The following is a 15,129-nucleotide window of genomic DNA, read 5'->3' as shown; positions in this document are numbered from 1 at the left end:
ACCCATTATAACTGTTTTACCTTTGTTGCACGCATTTATAATTTCCTGTTTGATGCCATCCCCAACTCCACTACTACTGTTAGGTGGCCTGTACACAACACCCACCAACGTTTTCTGCCCCTTAGTGTTTCGCAGCTCTACCCATATTGATTCCACATCCTCCAAGCTAATGTCCTTCCTTTCTATTGCGTTAATCTCCTCTCTACCCAGCAACCCCACCTCATTTTCCTTTCTGTCTATCCCTCCTGAATATTGAATATCCCTGGATGTTCAGCTCCCAGCCTTGGTCACCCTAGAGCATGTCTCCGTGATCCCAACTATATCATAGTCATTAATAGCTATCTGCACATTCAACTCATCCACCTTATTACGAATGCTCCTTGCATTGAGACACAAAGCCTTCAGGCTTGTTTTTACAACACTCTTACCCCTTATACAATTATGTTGAAAAGTGGCCCTTTTTGATTTTTGCCCTGGATTTGTCTGCCTGCCACTTTTACTTTTCACCTTGTTACCTATTGCTTCTACCCTCATTTTACACCCCTCTGTCTCTGCTCACACATTTAAGAAAAATGTTCCCTTTAACTCCATCCTCCACTATCCCATTTGACACCCCACCCCCCTTATTCAGTTTTCATCTCCTTTCTAAAGGTACGTCCATTTATTCTGAGGCTATGGCCGCTGGTCCTAGACTCTCCCACTAGTGGAAACATCCTCTCCACATTCACTCTATCCAGGCCTCTGGTGCTCTCTTCACAAATACTGTCTGGCCTGCTGAATATTTCCACCTTCTCTATTTGTATTCCAAATTTCCAGCACTACACGTTGCTTGAGAACCTATCCGGAAGTGGCGGCGCTGTTGAACAGCTGCGGCTCGCCTGCAGTCCGTCTGATTTTACTTTTTGTTGTTGTTTTTTGTCTTGTTTTAGTTACATTTTAGTTTATTAGGTTGTGTTATGTGTAGGGGGGGGGGGGGGTGAAACATGTTTTTTAGTCTCTTCCTACGGGGGAATGCAACTTTTTCTTGTCGTATCCCCCTTCTTTGCCTCCGTCTGCGCTGAGGCCTAATGGTGGAGCTGGCGGTCTCCAACTGCGACCGACCTCGAGGCTCCAGAGTCAGAGCCAGCCAGGACTAGCTGAGGCGGCATTCCAGCTTTCGGCAGCGGCCCGACTCGGAGCTGAGGCAGCGTTCCAGCGGCGGCCCGACTCGGAGCTGAGGCGGCGGGACTTGGAGTTGAGGTGGCGGTGGCCCGACTCGGAGCTGAGGTGGTGTTCCAGCTTTCGGCAGCGGCCCGACTCGGAGCTGAGGCGGTGGGACTTGGAGCTGAGGTGGCGGTGGCCCGACTCGGAGCTGAGGTGGTGTTCCAGCTTTCGGCAGCGGCCCGACTCGGAGCTGAGGCGGTGGTGGCCCGACTCGCTGAGGTGGTGTTCCAGCTTTCGGCAGCGGCCCGACTCGGAGCTGAGGCAGCGGGACTCGGAGCTGAGGTGGCGGTGGCCCAACTCGGAGCTGAGGTGGTGGCGGCCCGACTCGCTGAGGTGGTTCCAGCTTTCGGCAGCGGCCCGAATCGGAGCTGAGGCGGCAGCGATATCACTTCGGAGGTCCGCTGGACTGGAGGGCGGCATCTTCGGCCTGGATCCGCCTCAGCGCAGAGGGAGTACAAGGAGGAAAGAGACAGAGACTAAGACTTTTGCCTCCATCACAGTGAGGAGGTGCTTGGTGAACTCACTGTGGTGGATGTTAATTTGTGTTTATTGTATGTTTTGTTATTTATTATTATATGTATGACTGCAGGCAACAAAATTTCGTTCAGACCGAAAGGTCTGAATGATAATAAAGGAATCAAATCTAATCTAATCTAATCTAATCTAATCTAACCAAATTCAATTCAATTCAATTCAATTCAATTCAACTTTATTGTCATTGCACAGATACAAGTATAGGTACAACAAAATGCAGTTTAGCGTCTGGTCATAGTCATAGTGCAAGATAGTAGAAGTAGAAAATAAAAATACAGAATAAGCATACAATAGAGTAAAAGAGTACTGGTTAACAATGTGTGGAATGTGGATGGATTAGAAAAAAACTGGTACATAGGCAAATACTGTATACAAATGGGAGAGACTAAAGATATCTAGCGACGGGACTCCGAGTTCAGCAGTGTAATAGTGTTATTGAAAAAGCTGTTCCTCATCCTGCTTTCTCCTCTTTCATCACCCTCCTAGACAGTAGATTGCAGATCACCACCTCACAGAACAGAAGCTGTTCCTCACATCCTTCTCTGCCCCTTTTGCAAACTTGTTTGCCCATGGGACATCATGGTCTTCATCAAAGACCCACACCATCCTGGCCACACACTCATCTCCCTGGTACCTTCAGGTAGAAGGTACAGGAGCCTGAAGACTGCAACAACCAGGTTCAGGAATAACTACTTCCCCACAGCCATCAGGTTATTAAACCTGGCTCGGACAAAACTCTGATTATTAATAACCACTTTCTGTTATTTGCAATTTACCAGTTTATTTATTCATGTGTGTATATATTTATATCATGGTATATGGACACATTTATCTGTTTTGTAGTAAATGCCTACTATTTTCTGTGTGCTTAAGCAAAGCAAGAATTTCATTGTCCTATACAGGGACACATGACAATAAACTCACTTGAACTTGAACTTGAACTTGACTAAACTGGGTGAAGTGGGCTGGGTGAAGTGACTTCCTGGTTAGAAAACCAATCTTTTAAACAGCTACTGGAGGAATTCGGCGAGTCAAGCAACATCTGTGGAACCAAAGGGAATGGTAGAAGTTTCAGGAAATTCTTTTGCCTCCACGGATGCCGCTTCACCAATTCCAACACTCGTGTATGTTTTGCTCTAGTTTCCAGCTTTGCAGTCTGGAATCTTTGACTTACTGGTGATAAAATGTGAGGGACATCCCCCTGTCTATGATCAGATCAGGGAAAATGCTCAAATGCTGATGAATCAGCATCCCATGTTTGTGTTTAGTTTATTGTCACATGTGCCGAGGTACAGTACAGTTTAGAGATACAGCGAAGAAACAGGCCTTTCAGCCCACCAGGTCCGTGCCAATCAGCCATCCCTGAATACTATCCTACACATGCTAGGGACAATTTACAATTTTACTGAATTCAATTGATCTACAAACGTACAAAGGTTAACGTACGTCTTTGGAGTGTGGGAGGAATTCGGAGCACCAGGAGAAAACCCACGCAGGTCACGGAGAGAACGTGCAAACTCCATACAGACAGCACCCGTAGTCTGGATCAAACCCGGGTCTCTGGTGCTGTAAGGCAGCAACTCTACCGCTGCGCCACCGTGCCAGGCTATCACCATAACACGCTGTCCACTGAACCTCAGTGAAAAACAATAAACGTTTCACGATTGTTATCGTACATACTACATGGTACAATCTACACCAGGGTGGGCAGCCTTTAGTTTTGTATCGGGAGTGGGTGGGGTCGGTTACAAAGGCCCCAACTCAACCTGCAGAAACTGAAGTGAGGTTGGTGGCGTTATAACACCGAGCAGATCTCTGCTACTGATTATCAGTGTGGCGATCTCTGCGGGGAGCGATCTCATTTTAATTTATCTGTAACATATGGTAGTGTGGAAACTGTGAACATGGGTGGGGTGAATTGGTTAAATTGGACTCATCGCAGTGTTGCCTTCTGTCAATGTTTAAAAAAGTGTCAACTACTATCTGTTCACCAAAGGGATTAAAGTACACCTCTGTGTGGCTGCGATATTTTAGTAAACAAGATGTTTTCCTCCTCTCCACCTCCCCAGCAGGCTGCAAGTGGTCATTCCTTTCTGCTCTTGTCACATAAACTCTGCTCTCTCCTTCAGCAAGTTCAGTTCATACTCTAATTACCCTTAGAATAGACACAAAATGCTGGAGTAACTCAGCGGGCCAAGCAGCATCTCTGGAGCAAAGGAAGAGTGATGTTTCAGGTCATGTTTCAGGTCGAGACCCTTCTTCAGAGTGAGAGTCAGGGGAGAGGGAATCGAGAGATATGAAAAGGTACATAGAAAAAATAAATGAAAGGTATGTAAAAGGTATCGAAGCCAGCAACGATGATCAAGTAAAAGGTGGAGACCACAATGGTCCATTGTTGGCAGTGGGGAAGGTGATAATGAGTGATACAAACAGTGAAACTCAGCTGGACGACAATGAAACTAGTACAATAACTAGGGTGGGGGAGGGACAGAGAGAGAGGGAAAGCAAGGGTTACTTGAAGTTAGAGAAATCAATACTCACACCACTGGGTGGTAAGCTGCCCAAGCGAAATATGAGGTCCTGTTCCTTACATTTGCATTGGGCCTCACTCTCACAGTGGAGGAGGCCCAGGACAGAAAGGTGAGTTTGGGAGGTTGCAGGAAGGAACTGCAGATGCTGGTTTAAAACTGAAGATAGACACAACATGCTAGAGTAACTCAGCAAGACAGGCAGCATCTCTGTATAGAAGGAATGGGTCTGAAGAAGAGTCTCGGCCCGAAAATGTCACCCATCCCTCCATCAACTCCCACGCCCTGCCCGACCAAGCTTCCAACCTCATCGTTCCCCAGCCCCGCACGGCCCGGTTTTACCTTCTCCCCAAAATCCACAAACCCGGCTCTCCCGGCAGACCCATTGTCTCTGCTTGTTCGTGCCCCACCGAACTCATCTCCACATACCTTGACTCCATACTATCCCCTTTGGTCAAATCCCTTCCCACCTATGTTCTAGACACCTCAGACACTCTCCGCCGCCTCCGCGCATTCCACTCTCTAGGCCCTCACCCCCTCTTCTTCACCATGGACGTCCAGTTACTCTACACCTCCATCCCCCACCAGGATGGCCTCAGAGCCCTCCGGTTCTTCCTCGACCAGAGGAGCAACCTATACCCAGCCACTGACACCCTCCCCCGCCTAGCGGAGTTGGTCCTCACCCTCAACAACTTTACGTTTGACTCCTCCCATTTCCTCCAAACACAAGGCGTAGCTATGGGCACACGCATGGGCCCCAGCTACGTCTGCCTCTTTGTCGCAGGGGATAGACTTCTGACCGACATACACTACAAACCCACTGACTCACATGGCTATCTGGACTACACGTCTTCCCACTCTGCCCCCTGTAAGGACTCCATCCCCTACTCCCAATTCCTCCGCCTACGCCACATCTGCTCCCAGGATGAGACGTTCCATACCAGGGCATCGGAAATGTCCTCGTTCTTCAGGGAACGGGGATTCCCCTCCTCCACCATAGATGAGGCTCGCACCAGGGTCTCTTCCATACCCCGCAACACTGCTCTCTCTCCCCATCCCCGCACTCGCAACAAGGGCAGAGTCCCCCTAGTCCTCACCTTTCACCCGACCAGCCGGAAAATACAACAAATCATCCTCCGCCATTTTCGCCACCTCCAACGTGACCCCACCACTCGCCACATCTTCCCATCTCCCCCCATGTCTGCCTTCCGCAAAGACCGCTCCCTCCGCAACTCCCTTGTCAATTCTTCCCTTCCCTCCCATACCACCCCCTCCCCGGGCACTTTCCGTTGCAACCGCAAGAAATGCAACACCTGTCCCTTTACCTCCCCCCTCGACTCCATTCAAGGACCCAAGCAGTCGTTCCAGGTGCGACAAAGGTTCACCTGTATCTCCTCCAACCTCATCTACTGCATCCGCTGCTCTAGATGTCAGCTGACCTACATCGGTGAGACTAAGCGGAGGTTGGGCGTTCGTTTCACCGAACACCTCCGCTCGGTCCGCAAGAACCTACCTGAACTCCCGGTGGCTCAGCACTTCAACTCCCCCTCCCATTCCCAATCCGACCTCTCTGTCCTGGGTCTCCTCCATTGCCAGAGTGAGCAACACCGGAAATTGGAAGAACAACACCTCATATTCCGCCTGGGAAGGCTGCGTCCGGCGGGCATGAACATTGAATTCTCCCAATTTTGCTAGCCCTTGCTGTCTCCTCCCCTTCCTTAACCCTCGAGTTGTCTCCTCCCATCCCCCCGCCCTCGGGCTCCTCCTCCTCCCTTTTTCCTTCCTTCTCCCCCCCCCCCATTCCTATCAGTCTGAAGAAGGGTTTCGGCCCGAAACGTTACCTATTTCCTTCGCTCCATAGATGCTGCTGCACCCGCTGAGTTTCTCCAGTATTTTTGTGTACCTCCATCCAGAGATGCTGGCTGTCCCGCTGAGTTACTCCAGCATTTCTTTCTCTATAAGGCCAGTGTGGGAATGGAAAGTGGAGTTAACTTGTTTGGCAACCGGGAGATCATGGGATATAGGCCAAATACAGGAAGGTGGAACTAGTGTGATGGGGTGTAAAGGTCGGCATGGGCAGGTTGGGCCGAAGGGCCTGTTTCCCTGCTATTTGACTCCATGATTAGGCCATGGAGGAGGCAGTTTCTGAAGGGAAGAGGTTATGAGGAGATAGCCCTGAGCGCTGGCTGCCTGGAGCTGAAGGTGCACGACTCATGCATGAGTTAACATGCTCACTGGTCCTCATATTGACGTCAACATTTCCTGTTGAGCAAGAATCTGAAGCTGCTTCCAGAGGCTTGGCCTGCAAAATGACCCTGAATCCTTAACAATGTTTGTTAAGTAAACATACACTTACATTTACCTGAGCTACACGTAACATTCATTGTTGCTAAAATTAGTTCCCACGTATTATTGTCACAGCCACACTTGTGACTTGCCGGTCATTCCCACGAGGCCACACGTTGTGGACTGATTCACATTTATTATTTGTTTCAAGTTAAACATTAGCCTTTAAACAAGGGCAATTTAACATTCCAAAGGTGGCTATATTGCAATTGCCCTTGAGAAAGGGCATGGCGATCATGTGAATGGCCTCCACCCATTGATTACTGCTGACGGGTGTCAGGGGTTATGGAGAGAAGGCAGGAGAATGGGGTTGAGAGGGAGAGATAGATCAGACATGATTGAATGGCGGAGTAGACTTAATGGCCGAATGGCCTAATTCTACCAGAACTTATGAAGATGAATGATTTCCGGGCCAACCCAGGACCTGTGTAGAGGGCCAATATACTGAGTGGGTGTGCATGGTTCATACATTCATGAATCATAGACCACTGAAGAGTGATCAAGGCTAGTGAAGAGCAGTCAATGAGTGGCACGGTGGCGCAGCAGTAGAGTTGCTGCCTTACTGTGCCAGAGACCCGAGTTTCCTCCGGGTGCTTCCATACTCCCACACTCCAAAGACGTACAGGTTTGTAGGTTAATTGGCTTGGTAAGCTTGTAAATTGTCCCTAGTGTGTGCGGCGTATCGCTGGTCGGTCCGGACTCGGTGGACCGAAGAGCCTGTTTCCGTGCTGTATCTCTAAACAAACCAAAAAAACAATTCACTTCCAACTTGCAGGCTGCAGGTGTTGTAACCTCTCACCCGCTCCCCACCAGCCTCCCCCTTGGGCTTTCTCCCTGGTTAGCTCGGACATCCCAGCAAGGCCAACGGTGAAGCTGCAGCGAAAGGCATGTGGCCGCCCACCAGCCCATTCAGATACTGGGACCGGCTTTCATCCAAACAGTGGTCAGATACAGGGGCACAGTTATAACATTAGGGGGGCAGTCACTTATAATAATAATTATTATTATGCATTATTATTTATTATTATTAAATTGTTGAAAACATTAGCGACGCAGTGGTGCTGGTTTCCGACGGGCACGGTGATGGGCGCACCACACATTTCTGTCCTACATGGAGCTGGCAAGCTCCTCTTTTGTCTCTACACATGCATCTTCCATCAACGTTTTCAGCATCGTCTTGTTTGGCTGTCCCGGGTCACGTCTTCCATGGGTGGGTTCCAACAGCACAATCTTGTTTGCTGGCAATTCTGGGTGGCGCTGGCAGTGACCAGCGAGCCTCACCCTTCTCCACCTGATCCTCTCGGTCAGAGGTGGAATCTCCCCATAGAGCAGGGCGTTGGTGATGTGGTCCCTCCAACTGACATGTTGAACTTTTCTGAGCATTCGGGTGGAGGTGTTCGGGTGGAGGTATGGAAATATCAAATACTATAGACAATAGACAACAGACAATAGACAATAGGTGCAGGAGTAGGCCATTTGGCTCTTCGAGCCAGCACCGCCATTCAATGTGATCATGGCTGATCATCCCCAATCAGTACCCCGTTCCTGCCTTCTCCCCATATCCCCTGACCGCTATTTGTAAGAGCCCTACTAGCTCTCTCTTGAAAGCATCCAGAGAACTTGCCTCCACCGCCCTCTGAAGCAGAGAATTCCACAGACTCACAACTCTCTGTGAGAAAAGGTGTTTCCTCGTCTCCGTTCTAAATGGCTTACTCCTTATTCTTAAACTGTGGCCCCTGGTTCTGGACTCCCCCAACATCGGGAACATGTTTCCTGCCTCTAGCGTGTCCAAGCACATAGATACGAGAAGCAAGATACGAGAAGTTTTTTTACGCAGAGGATGGTGGGTGTCTGGGTGGTGGTTGAGGCAGCTACAATCGTGCTATTTAAGAGACTTTTATTTTATTTTATTTTTTAATTTATTTTTTAGAAGTACAATAAGTTTCATTAATACACACCACATATATCTTATTACATTTGTTGTACCCCTTCATTTTTTAGATAGAAATAAAGGAAGTAAGGAAAGTGAGAAAGAGTCGTGATAGTGCAAGAAAGTGTTGGGAAAAGAAAGCCCATTAGAAAGAGAGTTAGAGAAGAAAGTTAAGAAATAGACCCTAGAAAAGAAAGAAAGAAAGAGAAACAATTGCTCTATTATAAAAAACTACGCAAAAAGGGATAACCAGCCATGTTTTTCATCCCCCGTTACCAGATCCTGGCACCGTTTATTTTTTAAATTACTGTTGCACCTTATACTTGTAGTAAGTCCACAAATGCAGACCACGTCTTTTGGAAGTGGTCTGCTTTGCCTGCGAGGAGGAGTCTCATATCTTCCAGGTGTTATGTTTCGAACATGTTTGAAATCCACATTTTTATTGTTGGTATAGGAGAGTTTTTCCAGAATTTGAGTATAAGCTTTTTTCCCATTATTAGCCCGTAAATAAATAAATTCTTTTGGAACATGTTTAGTTCAGGGCTACCTTCCATTATTCCAAAGATAATCCATTCTGCTTTTGGTATCAGTTTTATTTAAAATAATTTTGTGAAGATTTCAAAGATTTCGTTTTTTATACAAAAAACAAAAGAGTGCGCTATGGTAGCTTCTTGAGATTGACATTTATCACAAATGGGTGAGACGTAAGAGACTTTTAGATAGGCGCACATGGATATGCAGGGAATGGAGGGATATGGATCATGTGCAGGCAGATAAGAGTTAGTCTTGGCATCACGTTCAGCACAGATGTTGTGGGCAGAAGGGCCTGTGCCTGTGCCATGCTGTTGTTCTATGTTCTATGCATGGGCACTTTCTGTTTAAGAAGGAACTGCAGATGCTGGAAAATCGAAGGTAGACAATAGTGCTGGAGAAGCTCAGCGGGTGCAGCAGGTGAGCTTCTACGAAACGTTGCCTATTTCCTTCGCTCCATAGATGCTGCTGCACCCGCTGAGTTTCTCCAGCACTTTTGCCTACCCTGGGCACTTCCTGCACAAGGTGGTGAATCTCTGACATTCTCTACCCTGGTGCATTGCGTTGGGGATATTTAAAGAGGAAGTAGATAGATGAAATATATCCGCAGGAAGTAAATCAAGGAATCGATGACAATGTGGAATGACCACAGAAGAGAAGTTGCGGTTCAATGGCATAAAAGATGAAATAACGGCATTTTTGGATATCAGTAACAGGATCGGTCTGAGACAGTATGGATTTACGAAGGGGAAATCATGCTTGACTAATCTTCTGGAATTTTTTGAGGATGTAACTAGGAAAATGGACAAGGGAGAGCCAGTGGATGTAGTGTACCTGGACTTTCAGAAAGCATTTGATAAGGTCCCGCATAGGAGATTAGTGGGCAAAATTAGGGCACATGGTATTAGGGGTAGGGTACTGACATGGATAGAAAATTGGTTGGCAGACAGGAAACAAAGAGTAAGGATTAACGGGTCCCTTTCAGAATGGCAGGCAGTGACTAGTGGGGTACCGCAAGACTCGGTGCTGGGACTGCAGCTATTTACAATATATATTAATGATTTAGATGAAGGGATTACAAGTAACATTAGCAAATTTGCAGATGTCACAAAGCTGGGTGGCAGTATGGACTGTGAGGAGGATGCTATGAGAATGCAGGGTGACCTGGAGAGGTTGGGTGGGTGGGCAGATGCAGTTTAATGTGGATAAATGTGAGGTTATCCACTTAGGTAGCAAGAACAGGAAGGCAGATTATTATCTAAATGGTGTCAAGTTGGGAAAAGGGGAAGTACAACTGGATCTGGGGGGTCCGTGTTCATCAGTCAATGAAAGTAAGCATGCAGGTGCAGCAGGCAGTGAAGAAAGTGAATGGCATGTTGGCCTTTATAACAATATTCTATGTCGCTCTTCCAGGGAGATGCTAACTGCATTTCGTTGTCTCTGTGCTGAACACTGACAATGACAATTAAAGTTGAATCTGAATCTGAATCTGAATCTGAAGAGGAGTTGAGTATAGGAGCAAAGAGGTCCTTCTTGGCAGAGAAGGCAGTTGTACAGGGCTGTAGTAAGACCACACCTGAAGTATTGTGTGCAGTTTTGGTTCCCTAATTTGAGGAAGGACATTCTTGCAATTGAGGGAGTGCAGCGTAGGTTTACAAGGTTAATTCTCGGGATGGCGGGACTGTCATATGCTGAGAAAATGGAGCAGCTGGGCTTGAATACTCTGGAATTTAGGATGAGAGGGAATTTTATTGAAACATATAAGATTATTAAGGGTTTGGACACGCTAGAGGCAGGAAACATGTTCCCGATGTTGGGGGAGTCCAGAACCAGGGTCCACAGTTTAAGAATAAGGGGTGAGCCATTTAGAACGGAGATGAGGAAACACTTTTTCACACAGAAGGTTGTGAGTGTGGAATTCTCTGCCTCAGAGGGTGGTGGAGGCTGGTTCTCTGGATACTTTTAAGAGAGAGCTAGATAGGGCTCTTGAAGATAGCGGAGTCAGGGGATATGGGGAGAAGGCAGGAACGGGGTACTGATTGTGGATGATCAGCCATGATCACATTGAATGGTGGTGCTGGCTTGAAGGGTTGAATGGCCTACTCCTGCACCTGTTGTCTATTGTCTATTGTCTATTGCCCATGTACCTGGGTACAGCCAAATTCCTCTTTTGTGCAAATTCAGTAAAATGTTACCATACATAAGCACAACCATCCCCATGTACAAGAGTGTAAGTATAGTAGATTACACTGCTGTAGACTACAAGACTCGCCATCTTTCTGCCGCCATCTTGTATCCATGAAGTTCAAAGATATTAGAACTGTGAAGTCTTATCTTGGCCGTGAAGGCCCCGTTGTCCTGGCAACGGCACTGGGTGAGAGTTGCAGGGTCGGCCTGGCCTGGCGATGTTGTCGGTGTCTCCACTGCTGCTCCCATTCCCTCCCATCCAGTCCACTCCCCTCCCCATCCCACCACCCCTCCCCTCCCCATCCCCCCCCCCCCCCCCCCCCCTCCACCACTACCCTCCCCCCACCACTCCCCTTCTTAGCACAGGAACAGGCTCTTCGGCCCACAATGTTTGTGCCGATCAAGATGCCATTAAACTAATCTCCCCCGCCTGTACATGATCCATGTGCCTATCTAAAAGCTTCTTGAATGCCAATATGGGACAGAATCTTCCTCCATCACCACCCCCGACCGTCTGTTCCAGACCCCACATCTCGTTCTGTAAAGTCTTGCCTCCTTTAAGCTTTGCCCTTTAAGTTATGTGGCCACTAGTCTGTGATAGGTTCACCTTGGGAGAACCCTACCCTATCTATGCCTCTCATCATTTTACATACTTCTGTCAGGTTTCCCCTCAGACTCTTGTCCCACCCTGGGTCCACCGTGCGGATCGGACACGGCCCTGCAGCCACGCGGAGTGGAGGAACAACAGTGGCGGACACCGCCAACATTCCTTCTCCACGCGCCCATCAGGTAGAAAGTGCAGAAGCTTGAAAGCACACACCATCAGACCCAGGAACAGCTTATTCCCTTCTGTCTTCAGGCTTCTGAACGGACCTTCCATAAGATAGGGTCTTGTCCCATTCACCTCTACCCCACCGGGTGGCAATGTCAGCAATGGCAGCCTCGCCAACAGTCTGTCTTTTGTCTTTTTTGTTATTTTTAGTGTGTTTTAAAAAATATGTGTTAATGTTCTCTGGTTTGTTTTGTGGGGGGTCGGGGGAAACTTTTTTCAATCTCTTACCTTGCCGGAGATGCGATAGTTTTCCAGATCATATCTCCGGTCACTCTGCGGCCTAACATCATGGAGCTGGCGGCCTTGCTCGAGACTGACTTTGAGTCCCACCGCTGGGCCGTGGACTTACCATCAGAGCCTGCGATCCCTGTGGATTTCACCATCAAGGAGCTCGCAGTCTCGGGTAGAGACTGATGTTGGGAAGCTCTAAAGTCGCCGGAGGTTCGACCAACCCCGACCCAGGGTTCCGATCGCTCGGCGCAAGGGAGCTGAGATCCCCCTGAGCGGGAGCTTCAACGCCCCGATGTGGAGGGCTCGACCACCGGTTGCGGGAGCCAAGATTGCCCCGGAAAGCTCGAGGCCCCCGACTGCGGGAGAACAAAGAAGGGAAGAGATTGAACTTTTTTTCGTCTTCCATCACAGTGAGGAATGTGGAGGAGTCACTGTGGTGGATGTTCATGTGAAAATGTATTTTGTGTGTTTTTATGCTTTTTATTTGTATGACTGTATGGCAAATCAAATTCCTTGTATGTTGCAAAACATACTTGGCTAATAAAGTATGATTATGATTGTGGACATTAGACTTTGGAACTGGAACAACAATGCTGAGAACTATGTTCTGCACTATGTATCTCCATGTTACTCTATCCATTGTACTCGAGTTGTGTCGATTATAGTTATGTATAGTATTATCTGATTTGACTGGATGGCATTCAACATAAAGGGCCTGTCCCACTTGGCGATATTTTCGGCGACTGCTGGCGCCATATCAGTGTCGCCAAAAGATTTTGAACGTTTCAAAATCCAGCGGCGACAAAAACAATGTTGCGACACTTGAAAAAACACATCATGCCACAAATTTTTCGATGACCTGAAACATCAGTCAATGATGACGGCAGTCGCCGAAAAAATCGCCAAGTGGGACAGGCCCGTAAAGCTTTTCACTGAACCTCAGCACCTGGTCAGGGCAGTGAGTGTAAGAATCAGCAAGTCATGATGCAGCTTTATAGTATTTTAGTTTGGCTGCATTTGCAGTATTGCGTGTATTTCTGGTCGTCCCATTACAGGAAGGATGTGGAGGCTTTGGAAAGGGGGGCAGAGAGAGGAGGTTTAACAGGATGATGCTTGGATTAGTGGGGATTGGCTACAGGGAGAGGTTGGACAGACTCGCATTGGTTTCTCTGTACACCAAAGGTTGAGACCTGCTAGAAGTACATCAAATGATGAGAGGCATAAATAGGGTGGATAGCCAGAACCTTTTTCCCAGGGTGGAAATGTCAGGCACAGCTTCAATGCCAGAGGGGCAACGTTTAAAGGGGATGTGCAGGGGAAGTGTTTTTGCAACAGAGAGTGGTTGGTGCATGAACATGTTAGTGGTGGAGGCTTGGAGGGACAACATGCAGGGATGTACAAGGATGGTATGGATCATGTGTGGGCAAATGAGATGAGTTTGGTGGCATCAAGTCACGTGCAGACACACTGTGGGGAAGTTTGTGTACTGTGCTGTTTCATGGTTCTCTGTACATAGCTCGCTGAAACTGATGCCACGGGTGGTGAAGGATGTGCTTGGTTTGGCTTTATAGGCTGGTATATGGCAGAGAATTGCCTCCCGTATTACTGCTGATGGGTAATTGAAAGTCGGCCTCACCCGATTAGGGGAGCACAGTAGCGCAGCGTTAGAGTTGCTGCCTCACAGCGACAGAGACCCGGGTTCAATCCTGACTGCGGGTGCTGTCTGTACGGAGTTTGTCCATTCTCCCTGTGACCTGCATGGGGTTTCCTCCGGTTTCCTCCCACACTTCACAGACGTACAGGTTTGTAGGTTGATTGTCTTTGGTAAAGATTGTAAATTGTCCATAGTGTACAATTGCTGGTCGGCACAGGACTCAGTGGGAGCGGGGTCTGTTTCACGCTGTTTCTCTAGTCTAAAATGTCACAGAATTTAGAAATTACTGCCCATAAATTTGAGATATGGAATAAAATTTACATTCACTGAATTTACATGAGACGAGCAAATAAATAAATACAAAGTCAACTTTATTGAACTGATGTTTTTTTTGTATCTTGGTGCGCCCATGTGCTGTATGGACCGGCCTATAGGAACCCCCACCCCGGCCCTGTAACATGGGGTACCCTGTGTGAGGGGGGCGGCAAACTGCTGATGTACAGGGCATTGCTTAGGCCACCCGTGTACGGTTCTGGTGACCAAACACTATGGAAAAGATGGGCAGAGCAGCAAGATTCATCAGGATGTTGCCTGGAAGAGCGGCTTAAGTGGCACAGAGAGAGATCAGAGGCTGGGATTGTCCTGACTGGAGCGCAGGAGGCTGAGGGCAGCCCTGACAAAGGTTGTGTAAAATTACAAGGGGCACAGGTATGTTAGATTATCACCAGCGCAGGGGAGTCTAATACTGAAGGACATTGGTTTACAGAAAACAGAGAAACTGTACAGCTCCTTCCTCCCCCTGCTGTCGTGTGATAGACTGACTGACACCCCCCCCCCCCCCCCCCCCCCTCCCCTCGTCCCTCCCCTCCTCAATCTTTGCACATCCCAATCCTGGACTTTCCGCTCAAAGTCAAAGCCAATGTTATTTGTCACATACACCCTAAGATGCAGTGAAATGAATTTGCCAGCAGCGATACACTTAAAACAAACACACAATACGCAATAAGATTTAACACAAACATCCACCACAGCATTCTTCACTGTGGTGGAAGTCAACAAAGTTCAGCCAGTCCTCCTCCTTTGTTCATCCGAAGTTGGGGACATAGACCCTCCGTAGTCGCCTCTACGGACAACCCGATGTACAGGCCCTCTC

Source organism: Amblyraja radiata, chromosome 32, assembly GCF_010909765.2.
Source record: "Amblyraja radiata isolate CabotCenter1 chromosome 32, sAmbRad1.1.pri, whole genome shotgun sequence".
NCBI classification, from domain to species: domain Eukaryota; kingdom Metazoa; phylum Chordata; class Chondrichthyes; order Rajiformes; family Rajidae; genus Amblyraja; species Amblyraja radiata.
Note: the sequence above shows the minus strand (reverse complement) of the source record.